The following is a 22,304-nucleotide window of genomic DNA, read 5'->3' on the forward strand; positions in this document are numbered from 1 at the left end:
CCCTGATTTACTTCTCTCCAACAGGCTCTCCACTTCCCAATCTGAGCCCAGACCCCTGGTTGGAAGAAGCATGAGGACCTGGTCAAGTCATCAAGGGACATGGCTATGGAGATCCCAGGGAGAGGTCACCTCATAGAGACCTGTCCGGCCCCCTGCTCTGCTCTTCATTGTTAGAAATCTGCCTTTGTTCTCTGGGGTCATAGGCAGAAAAAGCAGGTTGTGATAAAGCCTGATGAGTGCAAGCAAGGTCCTCATGGCCCTCCCTCCTACCTGCGCGGGGCCTCCCATCAGCCCACAATGGTCCTTCGTTGCCATTGAGCTTGGCCACATCCCTGAAGATGTGGGTCTCTTCTCCCACCATGTTCTGTGAGTCTACGATGACCTACTGGGAGAGAGATGCTTACCAGGGTCAGACTGACGCTGTGCACTGAAAGCACTTGAGAGCTGACTTGCGGTCTCCCTAATAGCCAAATTTCACCATGACTGGTCACCAGCGTCACCGTGAAGAAGGCGATGTACTGAACGTGAGCTGTGTGACTGAAAGCCACTTAAAATGTCTGTGCAGCAGCCTGAGACCTCCCAGCCAATTGGTCTTAGCAGGCCTGGACAGAAATTAATTATCCTGACATTAGATGCTATGCAGCAGGAGGAAGTCATTTCAGATGAAAGAGGCAAGGACTTAATCACCAGCGAGGCCTCAGCAAGCGGCAACTGCTCGGTGTTTAGGTGCTTGATGAGCAAGGAATGTTTGTGGGCCCACGGGGCTCTGGGACACAGCATAAAAGCCTGTGGTGCTCCAGGCTCCGCATCCTCCTCTCTTGCCTCCCTTTCCTCGAGGAACGAGGTAAGCCTGAGTCCGCTCCATCTCTCCCTCTGGGCTGAGCTGCTGTCATGGTGGCTGCTCAGGCTGATACTTGGGCTGCCTCAGCTTGGCCCTGCAACAGAACTGCTGAAGGGCTGTGACCGGTTTCCCTTTTGATGGGGCTGGCTGGGGAGAGCTGGGAAGAGGGGGGTTCTTTCAAGCAGAAAATGGTCCATGGGGCTCATCTGCAGGGAGCTCTGCCCAGCAGAATTTCCGCCTACATTTAGTAGATGGGCTCTATCCAAATGGCCAAGAGCATGCAGGGCTTTCTTCAGCGCAGCAAGGTTTGTTCTGGAGATGGGGTATGATCAGTCTTTGCAGAGGTGCTTTAAACCCACTCTGCTGGGGCCTCTTCCAAAAGTGGGTCAGCTTGCCTGTGCCGTGCATCTTGGAGGGCACGATGAGGGCCGTGGGAGCTGTAAGCACAGTGTGTGTTTTCCGACAGTGTCACGGCTCTTGTGCACGTTAGCAAGATCAGCTGCGGGTTCTTTCTGGACATGGAGCTAGAGGTGGAGATGGAGGGCAGCAAAGCGTATCTTCAGAGAGAGCTGAGGAAAAGACAGACTGATGCTGAGGTCTCTGTTTCCTCTCTGCTCTGCGTTTCAGCTTTGCCTCCCTCACCCAGAGATGTCTTGCTTCAGACCCTGCCTCCAAACGCCCTGCGGCGCCTCTGGCCCAACCCCACTTGCAAGCAGCTGCAGTGAGCCCTGTGTCGCCCGCTGCGCTGACTCGACGGTGGCCATCCAGGCCTCCCCGGTGGTGGTGACCCTGCCGGGCCCCATCCTCACCTCTTTCCCTCAGAGCACAGCCGTGGGATCCTCTCTGTCCGCTGCTGTTGGGAGCTCCCTCAGCGCCGGGGGGGTTCCCATCTCTTCTGGGGGCTCCCTTGGTCTGGGGGGGTCAGGGCTGTGTCTGCCTCCCCTCCGCTGCAGCCTGAACTGCTGAAGCCGGCGCATCATCCCCTTCGGAGCAGGAAGGAAGACGGGGACCCTGCAGCAGCAGGAGTGTGGCCACGGCTTGCAGACGGGCTGGGTGTCCTCATGCCACCTGGCAGGAGGGACCTGTGCCCACTGCTCCTGGCTGCACGGCCAGGCCTGGCCATGCCTCCTCTGGCTCTGCTTTGCTCTGAGCTCCTCCTGGAGAGAGGGCTCATTCTCTTCTGCTTTGCTGAACCTCCTGCTGATGGGGGGAGGGTGCTGGAGTTAGGGACTGCTCTTGGTGGGCTAGGATTGCTGCCACCAGGTAGAGCAGGATGGGAAAAGGCCAGTGCTTTGTGTGGAGCTTCTCCTTGGCAAACGGGCCATTCTCTGTGCCTCCCTGAACCCTGCAGGCGTGTTTCTCTGTTCTGTGCCACTGCATCTGCTGCTTCTCATTAAAGACTTTGTGCAGCATAGCTGGAGACTCGTGGTGGTTTGTTCTCCTCCTCCGTCACGTAGATACCCACTCTGCAAGGAAGAACATCTAGCCTCTGTCTGGAGCTTACTGGCAGTTGAGTGTGGAAGCTGGTGGAGGTTGATGCTGGAGCAGCAGAAATAAGGAAGCGGGAAACAGAAAAACTAAAAAGCCTCACAGATACGAAGCGTGAGTCAGTAAGCTGGGCATCCCGGCCCATGTGTTTTATCAGGCTCTATTTTGAGTACCACCAATGAAAGCACTCGAGAACTGAGATCATTTCTTCTGGCAGTGTACCCAGCGGGCTTTGCGTGTATGGTGAGAAAGCAGTGACTTTTTACTGCTGGTCCTGACTACCTCCTGGCAGAGCACAGAACTGGGGTTATGAACTGGTCTGAGATGACAACCCTCTCCCGTGGGTTTATAGCCTCCCAGGCTGCCTGTTGCCTGCCGAAGGATGGAAGACTGTGGCCCTTTGATCATTTGCCGGCACATATGGCTACAGTTGGTTGCTGTACTGCTGTGGAGGGGTGGGATGGGAGAAGTGCATGGTACAGAGTGGAAAGGAATGCCCCACAGGGGAGCAGGCAATGTGGTGTCCCGTGAGAGTGACGTTTGTGCCACAAAGGAAAGCGCACCTGTCAAGGCCTCTGGAAGCCAGGCACCAGGTGCTCACCATGCTCCGTGAAGTTCCCAACCACCGAGCTTTGAGTGGAGCATTGCCCTGAATCTCCCAGGGAGTCACTGAACAAGGGCACTGAAGTGCAAAAGAGGACATGGTGGTGACTGTGCCATCAGGAGTCCATCCCCTGCCGTTGCAGACTTTGATGCGTAGGCTAGAAGCTGGAGGCTTCCCAGTGGCTTTCTCTCAGTCCCATGCCCACCTGCTCCCAACAGAGCAGCAGCAGAACTGCCCCTGAGAGGAAGAGGGGGTGCTGGTAGCCTGCCTGGGTGCTGCAGCATCTTAAGGAAAAAGGAAACCCTGAGGGGCAAATGCAGAGAGGGCCCGGAGGCAGAGAAGGAGAGACAAGCCTTTTACTGGTGCGTGATCTGTTCCACACAGCCATGCCACTGAGGGTGGTGGAAGCAGCACAAGCAAAGGAGAAGCTCAGAGGGGCTGGCAGCATGGATGAAGAAGGAAAGGGACAGTGGGCGGTGGACCTGGAGCTGAGCCAGGGACCTCCTGATCTGCAGTCAGATGCTCTCCTCTGAGCAACAGTCTCTGCAGTGGGCAAGCTGCAGCTATACTCCCCACATTCACATCTACAGCCTCCTCCCAGCCCTCTCTATCCTGCTTTTGCTTTGGCCTCCCCCGCCTGGTTGCGGTGTGCTCTGGCCTGTGGATGTGACAGGGAACCACCTGGAACAGGCAGTGCCCTCGCAGCCCCTTTGAAATGCCAGGTGCTAACTGCTATGCAACTTGCTTAGATGAGCGAACACTACCTAGGACTAAGAGCCTTTACCTCAGGGTCACGGTGACTGTAGAAAATTTCGAAGCTTAGCTATAAGAGAAGTTATGCTGATCAGAAAGCTACTCAAGGCCTGAAAGGAAAACTTTCAAAAAGGGGAAAATGTAATTGTGGGATGGAACCCATGAGACAGAAACCATAGAATGATTAGCTTGAAATAATTAGTTTGTAATCAAGGTAATAGGCAATGAAGCTAACTGACCATTTAAGACAGGGCACCACTCAGTCCTGCTGGTCCAGCCCTGCCCTGGGCTGACTGGGAGGAACCTCCACCCCAATTGCTAATTCTATGCTTAGTGTTCTTGTCCCTCTCCTTGGATGGCAAAGAACTGGCTTTTATGCTGGACTCCTCGGTAGCTTGAGGTATCTTAGCCAACAACTCACACACAAAGACAAACACACACACCCCCCCCCCCAGAAAAAAAGAAGAGCACAGTCACACGGATATGAGTAGAGAGTAATGAAAAACACACACACACACACACCCCCCCCCCCCCGAAATTAACTTCTTCATGTGTGTGAAAAGAGTCTCCTCCTTCCCATTCCCAGGGACCAAAATGAGTCTGACCAGCCTGCAGTTCCCCAGGTCCTCCTTTGTGCCTTTCCAGAAAACAGGAGTAACACTGACTTTCTTCCAGGCCTCAGGAACCTCTCCCAGTTGCCATGAACTTTCAAAGACAATCAAGAGTGGCCTCTCCGAGCAGTCCTCCTTGACTGAGTGCTTTCATGAGCTGGAGGCAGGGCGACGGCATGGGTGTCTGCAAGGGAAGTCCCTGCTCCCTGAGTACCTGATGGGCCAGAAGCCAGAAGACTCTGAGGTCACCTCTGGCTCTGCAGGCGGTGGGCCATCCACAGGCGTCTTGCTTGTTCTAGGTGCCTTTCTTCATTCCCTAGTGGATACCACTGCTTGGTATATCATTTATATCGGAACAGTTCTTGGTCCAAAGGGAGTGGACAGCCCATCAGAGGGAGATCTGGAACGTGCGGACGTGACAGTGTCAAAAATGGCCATCAGGCAATCACAAAGCCATACGAGAACCCATAGGGAATGACGCTGTCAAAAGTTGCCTCTGTTTTTCACATACTGCAGAAAGGGCACCAGAGGCTGGGCAGAGAGAGGAGGAAGGAACAGAAAGAGTGGGAAAGAGCAGAGGGAAGATGCATCCCGCTAGGGCAGGTAAAGGAGTCTGCTGTGAAGAAGTTGACCTGGGACAGGGGAGAGGAAAGGTGGTGGTATGCGTTTGTCTTTTTGTTTCTCGCGAGGTGAACCGGTTTGAATTGGCAAAAAATGAATTTTGCACGAGTCAAGCGTGCTTTGCCCACGACAGTTTTTGCTAAGCCGTGTCCTAGTGTTTATCTTGACCCATGAGGTTTCCCATGCTGTTTTCAGAGCTCGGCATCCCCCGGAGGGTGGGGCAAGGCGCGAGCATCTGGGTGGGTGTTTGCACAGAGTGCTTACACCACGAGAGGATCATAGACAGAAAGGCACGTGCACTTGCATAGGACATGCACGGCTGGCACATGTATGAAGGCAGCTGGGGAGCGGCACCATTGGCAGCAGCCATCATCTTGAGTTTCCCTAGCCACCATGTGACACACGGAGGAGCACACACCCACACACATATGCCATGAGCGTGAGGTCGTGTGCGTGCAGGGCGCGGGAAGGAGGAGTCCGTCCAGTCTGTGAAGCGGAGGAGCAGGAGAGAGGCCAGTTTGTGAGGTGGAAGGGCGGGAGGCAGGCGAGTTTGGGAAGTGGAGGAGCAGGAGGGAGGGAGGCCAGGCTCCGGGCTGGAGGAGGAGGAGGAGGCAGCAGTGCCTGCAGCAGCGTTGGTGGTATAGTGGTAAGCATAGCTGCCTTCCAAGCAGTTGACCCGGGTTCGATTCCTGGCCAACGCAGACAGCCTTTTCTCCAGCCTGGCTCCACAGTGCCTTGCCCACTTGGCAACAGCAGGCTGCAGGGACTGCTTTGGACCATTCAGAGGTTCTCAGGGAGTGCTGAAGCACTGGGTGAAGCAGGTGCCCAGAGGACTTTGGGATTCTCCATGCCTGGGTATCACACACAGGCAAGTTTCAATGAGGCTCAGGCACTGAGCCGCCTGCTCTAAGCTTTGAGCAGGCTTTTGGAGTCGTGACCTCCTGAGATGCCTTGCAGTCTAGCTGCTTCCATGAAGCAACAAGTCCCAGAGAGAGCTGGGCCCTCCTTCCTCTGCACCATGTAAGGTGCAGCAAGTGAGCCTCTTCCCCACAGGAACTGGAGCTCAGTCGTTGCTCTGCACTGGGTGCATCTGCTGGCCTTTTGCCTTGACCCTCCAGCCCCTTTCCACTCACACGGACTCCCTGAGACCGGCGCAGCATTCCCCCAGGGGTTTGTGTGGCAGAGCCCTCCTTGCCCCGCCTTCCTGGCCCCGAGCAGGCAAGAAGGAGGCACCCTTGTTGCCCCAGGAAGCGCCCACAGGGCAGCACTGCAGGCCAAGTGCTTGGCTTGCCATATCCTGAGGCTCTGGAGGGAATGGAGGAAGTCATGGGAAAGGTAGGCGTGTGCCTGGAGCCCCTTGACCAGACGTTGGCATGTGCAGAGCCGTAATTTGCTGACGGCTCCTCTTGTTGCTCCCGTGAAGGATTGCCTTGGCCTTGCAAGACGCTGCCCCTGTGCTGGGTACTGCGTGGTCTAACGTGCGGGTAGGAGCTGCGGTTGCCTGTCAGCAGCCCTTGGTGGGAGCAGGGAAGGGTGCTCCCAGGAGCCAGCTTGCCCTGCAGCAGTGCCAAGAGGAGGAGGCTGGCTGGGGTGGGCTGGCTCTGGCAGCTGTAGGGGGAGGAGCGGCAGAGGCAGTGGGAGCAGCAGCGGTAGGTCAGGATGGCCGAGCGGTCTAAGGCGCTGCACTCAGGCTGCAGTCTCCCTGGGAGGCGTGGGTTCGAGTCCCACTCCTGACAGGCTCCTCTCTCTTGGTCTCCTTCCCTTTCCTTCCCTCAGGGGAACGGAGAGTCTTGCTCCTCTAGGAGGGTCTTGAGCTTCTACCCAGTCTGTGGATTAGGTCTTGCTGCAGATCCCAGCTGCCACCACTAGTGGGGTGCAAAGAAAAGAATCCCTAGGCAAGTCCACTTTTCCAGTCTCCTCTGCCAAACTCACATTCTGCATGACTCTCCCCTGAAATGCAGATCTTTGGACATTCTGCAAATCCCATCACCCACCCCCTGGAGAGCCAGAGGTGACCTCACAGTCAAGAACCAAGCGATCTTCTGGCTTCTGGCCCATCAGGTACTCAGGGAGCAGGGAGCTCCCTTGCAGATACCTATGCCGTCTTCCCGCCCCCAGGTCATGAAAACACTCAGACAAGGAGGACTTCTGGCAGAGGCCACTCTTGATTGTCTTTATAATGTCGTGGCAACTGGGAGCGGTTCCTGAGGCCCGGAAGAAAGTCAGTGCCACTCCTGTCTTCCAGAAGGGCACGAAGGAGGACCTGGGGAACTGCACGCTGGTCAGAGTCAACTTGATGCCTGTGTAACCGTGGGATAAGGGCCGTGAAACAGAAACTATAGAATCAGTTTGAGATAATTAGTTTGTAACCAAGGCAGTAGGTAAGGAAGCTAACTGACCATGGCAACGTACAATGCTGCCATGTTCCATGTACAGTCCCTACCAAACCGAAGAATAGGTTTGGAGATATTAATCTTATTAAGTTGTTATGGACAAGTGCACCCACAACAATGATACTGTGCATGCCCGCAAGAAGAGGGTCATCCAGCGGACACGGGTGCGAGACCATTGATGACCACCAGAGACCCCTTGAGGACCACCGACTCAAATCACTGAGCATGTGTGACGGGGAGGAGAATATGGAAATGGATTCCAAGAAATGATTATCATAGGACTGCCTTTTCTTGAAAAATAATGAATATGTATATTTTGATTCTATAGAACCTGTGTGTTGGTGATCACCTGGCATGCAAGTTAGGTGGAGCTATCCCCCGTGCATCCAGCGCTGCAACAAAGAATTCCTGCCTTTACCACTACATTGGTGTTACGAGGTTTATTCCCGGGTTTCGGTGACACCTGCAAAGGGGAAGGAGCAACTCATCCTGGAAACTCTTTCCAGACACATGTACAACAAGAAGGGAATTGCTGTTTGTGGTGGGTTGACCCTGGCTGAGGGCCAGGTGCCCACCAGAGCCACTCTATCACTCCCCTCTTTCATTAGACAGGGGAGAAAAGGTACAATGAAAAAAAAAAACTTATGGGTCGAGATAAGGACAGGGAGAGATCATTCTCTAATTATCATCACGAGCAAAACAGACCGAACTTAGAGAGGGAATTCATCTTATTTATTACTAAGCAAAACAGAGTAGAGGAATGAGAAATAAAACGAAATCTTAAAAACACCTCCCCACACCCCTCCCATCTTCCCGGGCTCAACTTCACTCCCGGCTTCAACCTCCGCCCCCCCCCCAGCGGCACAGGGGAACGGGGAGTGGGGGTTACGGTCAGTTCCTCACGCAGTGTTTCTGCCGCTTCTTCATCCTCAGGGGGAGGACTCATTGTTCCCCCGCTCCAGAGTGGGGTCCCTCTCACGGGAGACAGTCCTTCACGGCCTTCTCCAACGTGAGTCTCCTCCACGGGGTGCAGACCTTCAGGAGCAAACTGCTCCAGCGTGGGTCCCCCACGGGGTCACAAGTCCTGTCAGCAAACCTGCTCTGGCGTGGGCTCCTCTCTCCACGGATCCACAGGTCCTGCCAGGAGCTTGCTCCAGCGCGGGCTTCCCACGGGGCCACAGCCTCCTTCAGGTGTCTCCACCTGCTCCGGCGTGGGGTCCTCCACGGGCTGCAGGAGGAATCGCTACACCCCCTCATCCTCCCTCCATGGGCTGCAGGGGGACAGCCTGCTTCACCATGGTCTTCACCACGGGCTGCAGGGGAATCTTGCTGCGGCGCCTGGAGCACCTCCTCCCCCTCCTTCTGCACTGACCTTGGTGTCTGCAGATGTTCTTACATCTTCTCACTCCTCTCTCTGGCTGCAAAAGCTCTCTCTAACTGTTTTTCTCTTTCTTAAATATGTTATCACAGAGGCGCTGATTGGCTTGGCCTTGGCCAGCGGCGGGTCCGTCTTGGAGCCGGCTGGCATTGACTCTGTCAGACACAGGGGAAGCTTCTAGCAGCTTCTCACAGAAGCCACCCCTGTAGCCCCCCCGCTACCAAAACCTTGCCACGCAAAACCAACACACTGTTTTTTCATTACTCTGTATTCCTAGCTCATTTCTGTCAGACTGTGTTCTCCTTTTTTTTGGGGGGTGGGGGGGGGTGGGGGGTGTTTCTGTGTGTGCACAGATGTTGGCAACTAAATCTGAAGCTGAACTAGCCAGCAAGTACAAGGGTGAACAACAGTAAACCAATCTCCAGCAAATCTCCAGCAGCACTAGCCAGTGAGTGGAGCAGATCAGCATCAGGGACTGCCCAGGTTTTAGAGCAGGACACCAGACAAACCGTGCCCGGGCGCCAGGCATTAACTCTGCACAGACCTACGGTCAGGCCCAGGGTTCAGTGGACCTGCTGTTCAGTGGACGTGCTTGCAGGAGTGAGTGACAGCGTGTGTCCAGCACTCAGTTCTAGTCTTGGGCAGGCAGAAAGGAAGTGAAGGATTGGGCCGTGTGTGGTTTTGGGTATTGTGGGAAAAAAAATGACAAAAAACTAGCACCATTCCTCCCACTTTGACATGGCTCAACTACAGTCCTTCACTGCAGACTAGTCAGGCCAGCACGGGTTCTCCATGTGCTGCACTTCTAAACAGGAAAATCCTTTTCACCGTGGACTCTTCCACATGCTTCAGGCCTGCCAGGAAAGTTCTTCACTAGCCCGGCTTCTCCACGGGTTGCAGTTCCTTCAGGAATATCCACCTGCTCCATCACGGGTGCTACGGATGCCACAAGCTTTGCAGTTGGCTCAGTGTTATGGAGGCAGCTGGGACCAGCTGTGTCCGGCACAGGGCAGCCCCTTAGCTCTTCTCACAGAGGCCACCCTGCAGCACCCCCTCTCCCCTCCACCACCACCACCTAGCCACATCTAGCCAATACAGAGCCCTTTGGGAATCCTGCTCAGCCCTACTCCTGACTGCACCTGCCAGTGGGCCCAGCAGCAAAGAGGCAAGGCCAGAGAGAAATCCCCCAGCTGTTTGAATTGATTGCATTGGTGTTTCAGGGCTTCAGTAAGCGTACTCGTTACTCAGAGAACAAACATTGCCAAAAAAAAAAAAAAAAAAAAAGAATGCCCCCAGCCTGTTCCACCCCTATCTCTCAATTTCTTATTGCTGAGCAGATGTCATAAGGCATGGAATATCCCTTTGGTCAGTTTGGGTCAGCTGTCCTGGCTGTGTCCCTTCCAAAGATCTTGCCCACCCCCAGCCTGCTGCTGAGAGGGGAAAGAAATGTTGGAGAGACAGCCTTGACGTGTGCTGGCACTGCTCAGTAGCAGCCAAAACACTGGTGTGTTATTAACACATTGTTAGCTACCAAGACACAGCACAGCACTATGAGGGCTGCTGTGGGGAGAATTAACTCCATCTCAGCCAGACCCAATACAGCTTCCCTTCAGGTTTTTCAGTGAGATCCGTGTTGGGACAGACTTCTTCTCCCCTTTGCAGCCCTTCTGCCCAGAAAGTGTTTCTAGGCACTGGCGTGTACATGAAATGCAAGAGCAGGCGGCATTCCATGCACACATCCAGCCCTTGTGCTCTTCCTGGTGCCACCAAGCACACTCTAAACTCTTGGCTCACGCTGATGAAACTGTGAACGAGGTGGGTTGTATAAGTGGGATGAACAAAGCCACCTGAGAATGAGATAGAGAGGTGGGTATTTCTGACGTGTCATTATACGGACTACATGAACACTTGTATTCAAGACATCCTCCAGATCACCCTCACTGCCATCTCTTGGTAGCTCACAGGAGGGGCAATGCAGCCCTGGAAGAGCTGCCCTAGAGACTGTGACTTCTCTGCCAGTGTCAGTGTTCAGAAGTCGATGGCACAAGGCCCAGAGCTTCCTGAGGTAACTGGGAAGTTTAGTCTGCTCGGAGCAGAAGGTTGTCCCAGAGGACCTCCAGCGATCCAAGCATTATTATTCTGTGTTGCACTGAATCACACGATCCCTTGAGCAGTCACCAAAAGGCAATGCCCTGGAAGGCAGCAGCAGCATGAGATTGCATGGAAGGTGCATCATTTGTTTCAGGAATGCTGCTAAATTGTGTGAAAATGCCCTTGAGGAAAGTGTCGCATTGGCAGTATGAGCTCTGCTATCCCTGGCATGCCTGAGGCTGGGGCACCAGGTTCCATGAAGTCCAGAGCAGGGTGACTCATGTTTGCCTGGAGTTCAGGGGTTTTCCCAAGTCTTCCACATCACGATGTGTCCCAGGTGCTCTGGAAGGCCACATTCAATGTCCCTTTGTAGTTTGAAATGCATGGAACGGGCCACCCCATCTCTGACCAAGGAAGAAGAGCCATGAGCTTTTGGCTTGATGCCCTGAGCCTCTCCTCAAAAGCATGTCATCCAGACCTCTGGACTCTGGGGTAAACTTGCTGAGCAAAACCAGGTGAATTTGGATGTGGGTCTCATTCAGGGAAGGACGTAAGCAGTTATCTCTTTGCTCAAAAAACCAGGCCGTGGTAGAGCATGACGAGTGTAAGCAAGGCCATCGTGGCCATCACTCCTGCCCACAAGGGCCTCCCCTCCAACCCCAACGATCTTTCCATTGCATCTGCTTTGCCACATCCCTGGAGAAGTGAGTCCCGACTCCTGTATGGGATTGTGAAGTCTTGACCTTCTGCCTGAGCTTACCCACTGTCTCCTGTGTGTCTATGATGACCTGCGTGGAGACATGTCTCTCAGGCTTAGCTGGAGTGCTTCCACTGAAAGCACTTGAGAGCTGGCTTGAGGTGTCCTTCCTGGCTCACTGTGATCGGTGGCCATGCTCATCATGAAGAGGGCAATGTGACAAAGGCAATCCATGTGACACAAAGCAGCTTACAATCTCCCTGCACAGTAGCCTGAGACCTCCGAGTTCATTGGCCTTATGGAAGCATCAGGGTCGGAGGCCGTGATCCTGATAGGGGCCTTCAACCCCCAGACATCTGCTGGAAAAGCAGCACAGTCAACTGCAAGCAGTTCAGGAAACTAGTGGAGTGAGAGAGAGCCTGACCAGAGCAGAGGCACTGCTGGGCCTGTTTTTCCCTAGTGCAGAAGAACTTATGAGAGAGGTGGAAACTGTAGGTAGGCTGGGTTGTCGCGATCATGCCCAGGTGTAATTCTCAATCATGAGGGGTAAAGGATGGGTAAAAAGTAGAGGAAGGACCCAAAACCTGAGAAAGGCAGGTTTGACCTTTTGGCTGTTAAGGGCACCAGTGTGGGGGGGTACCTTGGGAAAGTGGCCTCAGAGATAAAGGAGCCAACTAAATCTGGGAGATACTACGAGGCATGTTTCTTGGGGCGCAAGAAGCTCTCAATCCTGACATGCAGAAGAGGGGGTACCGGAGATTATAGGGGAAAGAAGCAGGACTGCAAGGAGGGGATCAGGAAAGCCAAGGCACAGCCGGAGCTGCACTTGGCTAGAGACATGAAAAATTACAAGTAGGGTTTCTTCAGGTACACAGGACAACAAAGGAAGATGAAGGTAACTGTACCCCCGCAATGAGCGAAACAGGAGAACTGGCTACAACTGAGGCAGAGAAGACGGAGGTCCTCAACAAATTGTATGGACTAAGGAACCGTCAGACAAATTGGTCAGTCACTATCCATCAAATCTGAAAAGTCATGACACATTGGGGAAATTTGCAGCGCCTGGAAAAGAGAAAACAGGAAAAAGGAAGACCAGGGCACCTGCAGGCTGGTCAGTCTCCCCTCTGTGCCCTGCGAGATCGTGGAGCTGATCCTCCTGGGAACTATGCTAATGGCACGTAGAAAACAGAGAGGTGATTGGTGAGAGCCAACATGGCTTCACTAAGGGCAAATTTTGCCTGACACGCTTAGTGGCCTTCTGCAACAGGGTTACAGCATTGATGGGTAAGGGAAGAGCAACTGATGTCATCTACCTGGACTTGTGTAAAGCATTTGATACTGTCCCACACGACATCCTTGTCTCTAAAACAGAGAGACGTGGATTTGACAGGTGGACCACTTGCTGGATAAGGAATTGTTTTGATGGTTGCACTCAAAGAGTTGGGGTCAATGGCATGAAGACGATCAGAGGGCTGGAACACCTCTCCTTATGAAGAGAGGCTGAGAGAGTTGAGATCGCTCTGGATGGAGAAGAGAAGGCTCCAGGGAGACTTTATAGAAACCTTCCAGAACCTAAAAGTATCCTAAAGCAAAGATGGGGAGGGACTCTTTATCAGCAAGTGTAGGGATAGGACAAGGCGTACATGTTTTAGATTGAAAGAGGGTAGATTTAGATAAGATATTAGGAAGAAGTACTTTCCGGTGAGGGTGGTGAGACACCATTTATCCAGAGAAGCTGTGAATGCCACACCTCTAGAAGTCTTGAAGGCCAGGTTGGATGGGCCTTTGAAGCAACCTGACCAAGGGGTAGGTGTCCCTGTCCACAGCAGGGACGCGGGAACTAGACGATCTTTAAGGTCCATTCCAACCCAAACCCATTCTATGATTCATTCCATGATCCTAGGTGCTATGAAGCAGGATCAAAACATTCCAAGAGAAAAAAGTTTAAACAACAGCGAGTCTTGGGCAAGAGGCAACTGCACGGTGTTTAGATGCTTCATAAGCAAGGAATGTTTGTGGGCCCACGGGGCTCTGGGACACAGCATAAAAGCCTGTGGTGCTCCAGGCTCCGCATCCTCCTCTCTTGCCTCCCTTTCCTCGAGGAACGAGGTAAGTCTGAGTCCCTCCATCTCTCCCTCTGGGCTGAGCTGCTGTCATGGTGGCTGCTCAGGCTGATACTTGGGCTGCCTCAGCTTGGCCCTGCAACAGAACTGCTGAAGGGCTGTGACCGGTTTCCCTTTTGATGGGGCTGGCTGGGGAGAGCTGGGAAGAGGGGGGTTCTTTCAAGCAGAAAATGGTCCATGGGGCTCATCTGCAGGGAGCTCTGCCCAGCAGAATTTCCGCCTACATTTAGTAGATGGGCTCTATCCAAATGGCCAAGGAGCATGCAGGGCTTTCTTCAGCGCAGCAAGGTTTGTTCTGGAGATGGGGTATGATCAGTCTTTGCACAGGTGCTTTAAACCCACTCTGCTGGGGCCTCTTCCAAAAGTGGGTCAGCTTGCCTGTGCCGTGCATCTTGGAGGGCACGATGAGGGCCGTGGGAGCTGTAAGCACAGTGTGTGTTTTCCGACAGTGTCACGGCTCTTGTGCACGTTAGCAAGATTAGCTGCGGGTTCTTTCTGGACATGGAGCTAGAGGTGGAGATGGAGGGCAGCAAAGCGTATCTTCAGAGAGAGCTGAGGAAAAGACAGACTGATGCTGAGGTCTCTGTTTCCTCTCTGCTCTGCGTTTCAGCTTTGCCTCCCTCACCCAGAGATGTCTTGCTTCAGACCCTGCCTCCAAACGCCCTGCGGCGCCTCTGGCCCAACCCCACTTGCAAGCAGCTGCAGTGAGCCCTGTGTCGCCCGCTGTGCTGACTCGACGGTGGCCATCCAGGCCTCCCCGGTGGTGGTGACCCTGCCGGGCCCCATCCTCACCTCTTTCCCTCAGAGCACAGCCGTGGGATCCTCTCTGTCCGCTGCTGTTGGGAGCTCCCTCAGCGCCGGGGGGGTTCCCATCTCTTCTGGGGGCTCCCTTGGTCTGGGGGGTCAGGGCTGTGTCTGCCTCCCCTCCGCTGCAGCCTGAACTGCTGAAGCCAGCGCATCATCCCCTTCGGAGCAGGAAGGAAGACGGGGACCCTGCAGCAGCGGGAGCGTGGCCATGGCTTGCAGACGGGCTGCGTGTCCTCATGCCACCTGGCAGGAGGGACCCGTGCCCACTGCTCCTGGCTGCACGGCAGGCCTGGCCGTGCCTCCTCTGGCTCTGCTTTGCTCTGAGCTCCTCCTGGAGAAAGGGCTCGTTCTCTTCTGCCTTGCTGAACCTCCTGCTGATGGGGGGAGGGTGCCAGAGTTGGGGACTGCTCTTGGTGGGCTGGGATTGCTGCCACCAGGTAGAGCAGGATGGGAAAAGGCCCGTACTTTGTGTGGAGCTTCTCCTTGGCAAACGGGCCATTCTCTGTGCCTCCCTGAACCCTGCAGGCGTGTTTCTCTGTTCTGTGCCACTGCATCTGCTGCTTCTCATTAAAGACTTTGTGCAGCATAGCTGGAGACCCGTGGTGGTTTGTTCTCCTCTTCCTTCAGGTAGCTACCCGCACTGCAAGAAGAGAACTGGCTTCTGTCTTGACCTTCCAACCCATTGTGTATAGAGTTCCTTGAACTTACACCAGAGAACCCAAAGGCCTCAGAGACATTGAGTGTGAGTCTGTAATTTGGGGATCACGGCCCTGTGGGGCCAGATTCCCAATTCTTCATTGCACATGTTAATACAGACATTTCAGTTAACTTTTCAGTCCTCTCAATTCGTGTTCACAAACTCCACACTGAGCATCACATGCAATCACAGTTCCCCTCTTCATGAGAATTCTAGCGTTTCTTAAGACAGTTTGTGTGTCTGTAAATTCTCTACTAACCAAAAGCTCGCATAACCCTGACAGTACAGCAACGAATGTTGCTTTTATCTTGCCAGCATTGGCAAGGAATCTACCTCAAGGCCACTGCTTGGAAGGCAGCTGTGCTCATCACTACACCACCAGCACCCCTGTGGGCAGTGCTGCCTCCTGCTCCTCCAGATCAGAGCACACTTCCTCCAGCTGCTCCTTCTAAATGCAACCACCTCCCAACCTTGCTCTGCAGGCAGGCAGGCAGGCAGAGGCAGAGACAGGCACTGCCGGATGCACCACCTCCACATGGACTCTTTTATGCCTTTTTTGCAGCTCCAGAGCCAAAAGGGAATAGGGGCTACTTTCATCTAGTGAGGTAAATGCATCTGTGTTTGTGGATCCCTTAGTATTTTGGTACATGCTCGGGAACTGGACAATGCTTGCCACTGCTGGAAAAAAGCTCTGGACATATGTACTCCACCAAAACCAGCTCTGTCCTGTTTCCTCCACACTTTTCCTCAGCCAGGCTCTACCTTGCCCTTTCCATAGATCTCGCCCACTCTTGCAAACCGTTCCCCCTACGCACCAACAACCTGCATGGCAGCTGGAGTCTTTGTTCAAGGGCTGACACCACCCTACGTCCCCAAGAAACTGGAGGTGCTGCCAGAAGGTCACCACGTCTCCTCTGCAGGAGTGTCTCCACCCTAGTGCTCACAGCAGGTTTGGAGACCCCCTCAGGTACATGCGAGAAGCGAAGCGCAGTCTAATGTCCCACCCTACCACTACCACCAGCCCTGGTTGTCTCCACACAGCTGCCTTCCCTGCTGCCCTGGAAGCAGCGGAGACCAGCTGGGGAGTGAAATCATCCCCCCATGACAGGAAATCCCAGGTGCCTGGCTGAGGACAAGGTGCAAGAAGCCGTAGCCATAGTCCCTGGGGTTACGCCTCTCAAGGCCTCTGGAAGCCTGGTAGCTGTCACGCTCAGTGCAGGTCCCAACCGCAGAGCTTTGAGTGGAGCATTGCCCTGAACCTCCCAGGCAGCCGGGTGTCATTGCAGAGGGATGTGATCAGCAGGGCAGAGAGGCCTGGAGCAGGTAGTTGTGGCCGAGTGGTGAAGGCGATGGACTAGAAATCCATTGGGGTTTCCCCGCGCAGGTTCGAATCCTGCCAACTACGGGGCGCAGTCCCCTTTTGGGCTGCCTGCACTTGACCACACTGTAGCCCTGAGACAGTAAAACCCCCTTGCCTACAGCACTTGTCCTCACTCCCACTCCCAGAAATTCCTGGATTACTGGGAAATCCTGTAAAACCCCCTTGCCTACAGCACTTGTCCTCACTCCCACTCCCAGAAATTCCCGGATTACTGGGAAATCCTGCTCCCATTGACAAGGCAGACAAGTTCGCGTGAAGGGAATGGAGCAGTGATGACTATGAGCCATGAAAAGAGGTCGCTTGTTGTTGGTTGTTGAGCAGACCTTAAGAGCCTGGCCTCACCTGACATCCCAAGCAGCACAGCCCCACCAGCTCTCCTCCTTACACCTGAAACTACAGCAGGTCATCTCCAAAGAGAGCCTGCACAACAAGGTCCTCATTGCTGAAGATGAAGAGAGGACACCTCCTGGATCGGAGGTATGGCCAGCGCTCACCAAGTGCCTCTCACTTTAGCTCTCATGAAGGCAGACTGGGGTGGAGCAACAGGCAAGCGAAGCGAAGCAAAGAGGCCAGCACAAAATCTGTGCTACAGAAGAGGTCCTTGTGTGCATACATGGCCCTCATTGCCAAGGATGAAGACCCATCATAAATCTGAGATCTTGCCTGGGGTCCTGGGGGTATTCTGCCTGACCCCTCCCCAGCCCTTGCACACATGGACAACCTTTCCCAGGCAGCTTTCCTAATTTAACCCAAGGATGAGATGTTGATGAGTGGGTTTCTCCTGTCTCCTCCTCTTCCGGCAAAGACGTGGAAGTGCAAAAGCGGACATGGTGGTGACTGTGCCATCAGGAGTTGATCCCCTGCCATTACAGATCCTGACAGCTGGCATAGAAAAGAGCTGCAGACTTCCCAGAGGGCTTCTTTCAGTCACGTGCCCACCTGCTCCCAACAGAGCAGCAGCAGAACAGCCCCTGTGAGGAACAGGGGCTGGTAGCGTGCCTAGGTGGTGCATCATCTTAAGGAAAAAGGAAACCCTGAGGGGAAAATGCAGTGAGGGCCCAGAGGAAGAGAAGGACAGACCAGGGATTTGCTGGTGCGTGATCTGTTCCACGCAGCCATGCCACTGATGGTGGCAGAAGCAGCGCAAGCAAAGAGAAATTCAGGGAGGTTGGCAGCATGGATGAGGAAGGGAAGGGTCAGTGGAAAGGGGACCTCTTGGTCTGCAGTCTAATGCTCTCCCTTGAGCAGTAACTCCTGTGGAAGGCAGGCCGCGGCCACTCTCTCCATGCTCACATCTGCATCCACATCCCACCCTTCTCCTTCCCACTTTTGCTTTTGCCTCCTCTGCCTGGTTGCTGCGTGCTCTGGTCCGTGGCTGGGACAGGCAACCAGCAAACACGTGCCCCAAAATGGAGGTCTGAGCACTGCCACCACGTTCCTCGCCCTCACCAAGAGGCTCTACCTGCTCAGGCTGCCCAGAACCACATGGGGATGCCTTGCAGCATTTAAGACAGGGCACCACTCAGTCCTGCTGGTCCAGTCCTGCCCTGGGGTGACTGGGAGGAACCTCCACCCCAATTGCTAATTCTATGCTACGGGTTCTTGTCCCCCTTCTTGGCTGGAAATGCTCTGATTTTAGCCAGACTTCTAGGCACCTTCAAGCATCATAGACAACAGCTCTCACACACACACAAACAACCCCACAAAAAACAGAAGAGCAGAGTCACACAGAAATGAGGACAGTGTAATGAAGAATAACCCCACCCCCACCCACCTTCTGCCTAGCCGTCAGGCAATCACAAAGCAATACGAGAACCCACGGGGAATGACGCTGTCAAAAGTTGCCTCTTCCCTGCATTCAGTGGGTGGGGGCTTCCATGCCTGGCGTGCTTCTGGGCACACAGGTAGGGTTGTCTGGTCCTGACAGCCAACCACAGGTCTGCCTGAGAGCAGGTGGGTCAAGAAATGGGGTCAAGAAATGGCTGCCAGCCAATCACAGAGCAGCATGAAACCATGGTGGTTGTCGTGTGTGGTAAAATGGCAGCTCTGGGCCCTGAAATGGCAGCTGAAGGAAAATCCCCTCCCAACCCGTGTAAGTAGGGGAAGGTACTTCCTGGTCAGATGTACTTCCAGGTAAAGGGGAAGGGCGGCCGGTCCTGCCAGCCAATCACAACAGACCACATGACAGGGAGAGGGGCGTGACTTCAAGGGAAATAGCAGACCTGGCTGCCTGCTTGGGGGGTTCAGGCCGAGGGGCCTGTTTTGCAGGAAGTGGAGGGCAGGGCACCTGTCACTTCCTATTTGGGCAAAAGTTCTCCTCTACTAGTGACTGCATTTGCCCCAAGTGATCAGTGATGTGGAGGTGGCAGATTGCTGCTGAGGGATTTGCCGTGGGGAATAGGGATATGACCCACTCTGGGCCAGCTGGCACGGGGATTCACCCAAGCAATCATCATCCCCCCAAAGCTGTGCAGGGACCAGGTGGATTTAGCCCAGGAGCTGGTAGTGAGTGGAGTCCTGTGTCACGAAAATTCACAACTGACCCATGCTGAGCAAGGAGAGAAGCTGGGACGCAAAGTATGGAATTACACGATTAAATATGTATTCATCCGCATGAGGCGTCCCAGCCAAAATAGAAGCACCTGGAATGTGGTTTTAGACGGGATTCTTATATCCTTCAGATGTTCCTGTGCAACACGACTTGAACAATCACTAACAGCCGCTTTCCTTGCAAGTTTCAGCAAGGCTACTGCCAGCTGCATTTTTGGGAACAGAGGTAAAAGGGGGCGTGTTGCGGCCCTGGAGAGACCTACCCAAGAGACAGTGACGTCCCCAACAGTGACAGTATTCAGAAGTCAATGGGACAAGGCCTGGAGCCTCTGAGGAAACCAGGAAGATCTGTCTGCTCAAAGTAGGAGGTCAGCCCAGAGGAACTCCAGAGGTCCCTTTGAACCTTCTGGGGTGTGCTGAGTCACAGGAGCCCTTGAGCAGCCACCAAAAGGAAGCAGCAGCACAAGATTGCACAGAAGCACCAGTTGATTCAGGATGGTTCTAAATTGTGTGGAAAAGGCTTGGAGGAAAGCAGAATTGTCAGCGGAAGTAGACTGTGAGCGCTTGTATTTCTGGCACGCTTGAGGCCGGGCCACAGTGTACACAGCAGATCACAGCAGAGTGATTCATGTTTGCCTGGAGTTCAGGGTTTTTCCCCACTCTTCCACATCACAGTGACTTCCAGGTGCTCTGGGAGCCAGATCCAGTGTCCCTTTCTAGATGCATGGAATGGGCCACCCCATCCGTGACCCAGAAAAAAGAGCCATGAACTTTTGGCTCCCTGCCCCACGCCTCTCCTCAAAAGCAGGTCATCCAGGCCTCTGGCCTCTGGAATGAATTTGCTGAGTAAAAGAGGTCAATTTGGCTGTTGGTCTCTTTCAGGGAAGGACACGGGCATCTCAGGGGATCAAACCCTCCTACATGTTGATTTGCTCTTTTCCAACAGGTTCCCCGCTTCCCGTGCTGAGCCCAGACCCCTGGTTGGAAGAAGAGTGAGGACCTGGTCAAGTCATCAATGAATATGGCTATGGAGATCCTACGCAAAGGGCACGTGAGAGAGACCTGTCTGACCCTCTGGTCTACTCTTCGTCGTTATGAATCTGCCTTTGTTCCCCGGGCTCACAGGCAGAAACAGCAGGCTGTGGTAAAGCCTGATGAGCGTAAGCAAGGTCCTCGTGGCCCTCAGCGGTGCATTCCCTCCATCCCACAACGGTTCTTTCTTGCTGTTGTGCTTTGGTACATCCCTGGATACGTGAGTCCTTACCTCACCGTCTCCTGTGTGCCTACAGTGACCCACAGGGTGAGCTGTCTCTCAGTGCTAGCCCTGGACTGAAAGCACTCGAGAGCTGGCTTGAAGGGTCCTTCATGACACCTAGATCGTGGTGGGGTTTAAAAGTGGGACAACAGAACCAATCTCAGAATGAGAGAGAGAAGTGGTGTTTCTTGATGTGTCATTGAACGGACCCCTTGAAAACTTTTATTCAACCCAGTTAACAAGGAAGCCAAGAATAAAGGTGTTTCTGGAAATCCCTTTACTGCACAGAGTCCTTTCCCCAGGACAGTGCCTCGAGTGTCACATGAGCAGGAAACATTTGCACAACAGCCCTGTGTCTTCTGGATAACCTCCACCCACCAAAAAAGAGACCATTAGGTCTGAGGCTGTAATTGTGACTTGCATGAGGATTAAGTGAATCAAAGGGGTTTATTTAAAACAGTAAAAGCTGCAAAGAATGATTCAGTGATAGAAAACATAGTTGGAAGTCAGCTTGCACGTGTATAGTTTTAAAAGCAACCTAATTCTGGGTTGGATCTGCATGAGCCAGGAGTTCTTAGTGTGCTCCAGGCCACTATGGAGAGCACTAGGGCTGGTTGTGTGCATGGAATGCCACCTGCTCTGCATTTCACTTTCATGCCAGTGACAAGAAGCCCTTTCTGGGCAGAAGGGCTGGAAAGAGGAGGAAAAAATCTGTCCCTGCACAGCTTTCAGGGCAAATCCTAGGGAGAATCTTCACTCCTAATCCTGGTATTTATTTCCCGTCCATCTCCAGACATTACCTCATAACCCTGGAATCTTCTCACCAGCGCTGGCACTGTCACTGTCATCTCTTGGTGGCCCACGTGTGGGCCAGGGAGGCTCAGCTGTCAGACTCTCCTGAGAGGTTCGCCACAAAAGGGCAAATTGCAACAGTAGAAATATCATCTGCTGTTTAGGAAAAGAAGTGTCAGGGAGTATAGTTCAACTCTGGAAGAGCTGCCTGAGAGACAGGGACCTCTCTGAGAGCAGCAGTGTTTAGAAGTTGATGGGATCAGGCCTGGAGGTTCCTGCTGAGGAACCGGGGAAGTTTGGTCAGCTCGGAGCAGGAGATGGGCCCAGAGGACCTGCAGAGGTCCCTTCAAAACTTCATTTTTCAAAGGTGGACTGAGTCACAGAAGCCCTTGAGCAGCCACCGAAAGGCAATGCCTTGGAATACAGCAACTGCAGGAGATTGCATAGAAGCACCAGCTGTGTCAGGAATGGTGCTAAATTGTGTGGAAATGCCCTTGAGGAAAGCCACACTTTGGGGTCATTAGCCATGTTATCCGTGTCATGCCGGAGGCTGGGGCATAGTGTCCACTGAAGTCCACGTCACAATGACTCATGTTTGCCTGGAGCGTAGGGTTTTTCCCAATTGTTCAACATTCCGATGACTCCCAGGTGCTCTGGGAGACTGACACGATGTCCCTTTGTAGTCTGAAATGCAAGGAATGGGCCAACCACTCCCTCACTCAGAAGAAAGAGCCATGAGCTTTTGGCTTGATGCCCTGAGCCTCTCCTCAAAAGCAGGCCATCCAGGCCTCTGGCCTCTGGGGTGAAGTTCCTGAGGTGCGTTTGGGTGTGGGTCTCGTTCCGGGAAGGATGCAGGCATCTCTTTTGATTACAAAACCAGGCCGTAGTAGGGAATGATGAGGGTAAGCAAGGTCATCGTGGCCATCACTCCTGCCCACAAGGGGCTTCCCTCCAGCCCACAACGATCGTTCCATTCTGCTTTGCCACATCCCTGGAGAAGTGAGTCCCTTCTCCTGTATGGGATTGTGAAGTCTTGACCTTCTGCCTGAGCTTACCCACTGTCTCCTGTGTGTCTATGATGACCTGCGGGGAGACACGTCTCTCAGGCTTAGCTGGAGTGCTTCCACTGAAAGCACTTGAGAGCTGGCTTGAGGTGTCCTTCCTGGCTCAATTTCACCATGATCGGTGGCCATGCTCATCATGAAGAGGGCAACGTGACAAA

At 53.7% G+C, this 22,304-nt stretch overlaps 1 protein-coding gene and 3 non-coding genes across 4 annotated transcripts in view; all 4 read left to right on the plus strand.

Annotated features, from left to right (window-relative positions):
- LOC142603549 (olfactory receptor 10C1-like) overlaps nt 1–22,304 on the plus strand; it is a 178,324-nt gene that overhangs the window by 110,165 nt on the left and 45,855 nt on the right.
- TRNAG-UCC (transfer RNA glycine (anticodon UCC)) lies at nt 5,548–5,619 on the plus strand. The gene has a single exon. It is a non-coding gene; the product is annotated as a tRNA-Gly (tRNA).
- TRNAL-CAG (transfer RNA leucine (anticodon CAG)) lies at nt 6,572–6,654 on the plus strand. Its single transcript has one exon. It is a non-coding gene; the product is annotated as a tRNA-Leu (tRNA).
- On the plus strand, nt 16,428–16,509 carry TRNAS-AGA (transfer RNA serine (anticodon AGA)). Its single transcript has one exon. It is a non-coding gene; the product is annotated as a tRNA-Ser (tRNA).

The sequence above is a fragment of the Balearica regulorum genome, chromosome 12 (assembly GCF_011004875.1).
Source record: "Balearica regulorum gibbericeps isolate bBalReg1 chromosome 12, bBalReg1.pri, whole genome shotgun sequence".
Lineage (NCBI taxonomy): Eukaryota > Metazoa > Chordata > Aves > Gruiformes > Gruidae > Balearica > Balearica regulorum.